This window comes from Empidonax traillii, unplaced genomic scaffold (assembly GCF_003031625.1).
Source record: "Empidonax traillii isolate 1590-97213 ecotype Southwest subspecies unplaced genomic scaffold, ASM303162v1 scaffold620:size424980, whole genome shotgun sequence".
Lineage (NCBI taxonomy): Eukaryota > Metazoa > Chordata > Aves > Passeriformes > Tyrannidae > Empidonax > Empidonax traillii.
Genome location: NW_020955813.1, coordinates 36262 through 37720, shown reverse-complemented (window position 1 = coordinate 37720; position 1459 = coordinate 36262).

Sequence of the window (1459 nt, the reverse complement as noted above, 5' to 3'; positions counted from 1 at the left end):
ACAGTCTCCATGGAAGGATGAGCATCGCTCCCCCCAGCAGTGCTGGCACCCCATTTGATCAGCTCCACATTACACTACGTAGGGCCAGCACGTAGTAGAAGGTGGGGCTTGAGTGGCAGCCAAACAGCGCCCGTTCATCACCTCATGGCAACAGTCTGTGCGTGCCCCACTGGAGGGCAAGGGGCAACCTCCCCTGCCCACATCATCTTCCTCTCTCCATCACCTTCCTCACCCCTAGGCATGACCTCCTACCATTGTGTTTCAAGGCCAGCATGAACAGACTCAGAATGGTCACTTCAATTCATGCAGCACATGCCCTCAAAATCTTGACAGCTGTGTCCTTGGGCTAGTAACAAAAAATCAACAGCAGCTCTGTTTAGTAAACTTGCATTTCTAACAGAGTCTAACCAAGGGGCTTCAAACAGTTCAGAGAGATGTGCCAGAGCCAGAGCTCTCCTCAGGGAATGCCTGAGCTGCCTAAAGGCTGCCCTTGCACCAGCTATCCAAGGCAGCAAACTCTTACAGGGGGTTTCAAAAGTTTGCATCAGCCTTACCACACATCCCTAGGGAGCAATGCAGAGTCCTCACCATCCTACCATTCCCAGGAAGGCACTTCAGGGACTGCCTGTGGCTCAGGGAGGACTCAGGGGGCTTCTTTTCTTCCTTCCCCAGTTCTGCATCTTCTCCTTCAAAAGCAAAGGTTTCTTGGCTTGCCTTGCTCCTGGAGATGCAGCAAAAGGCATCTTGAAATCTAACCCTGGCATTCTGATTTTAAAGGATACTGGGGTTGTCTTACCCATACAGATCCCAGCTTAGGGCTAATACCTACAGGCTCTGCCCTGGTCCAGTTTCCTGGAATTCCACTGGCCCACACCACAGGAACAACTTCATGTGCCACTTCAGTCGGGACGGTGCTGCTGACAGGAGTTATTTCCTGCACGAGAAGAGCTGCTGCTCTCACACAGTTAGTTTCAGCAATTACAATTTCCATCTTTCCATTTTTCAATTTAATTTCTACCTCAACTTCTCCATCCAATCTCTTCCTGGCAGAGGTTTGGGTAATTTTGGCAAATAGAAAAACTGAGGAATTCCCCAAGGTTTTCCCAGTTAAACCCCTGTCACACCAATCACCTTCACAGTGCCATTCCTGAATTCTCCCTCTGGTGTGTTCAGGACTGAGGAAGCTGGACCTGTGTCTGACCAGCACATGTGCAAACCATACACTGAGGGGACTGGAACCCACACCTTGCACTCCTGCAGCTCTCACAACTCCACTCCAGAGAAAACACCCAATGGTACCATCACCACTCATCCCTTAAGCCCAATCCCACACTTCTTTTGCAGTCAGAGCACCACTTTGAGAACCCAATGACAGCCCAGTCCAGAGCTGCATGGCCAGGACAGACAGCTCCACCTCTGATCCTCTCAGGAATGCCTCAAGCCATTGCAGGGACCTTGC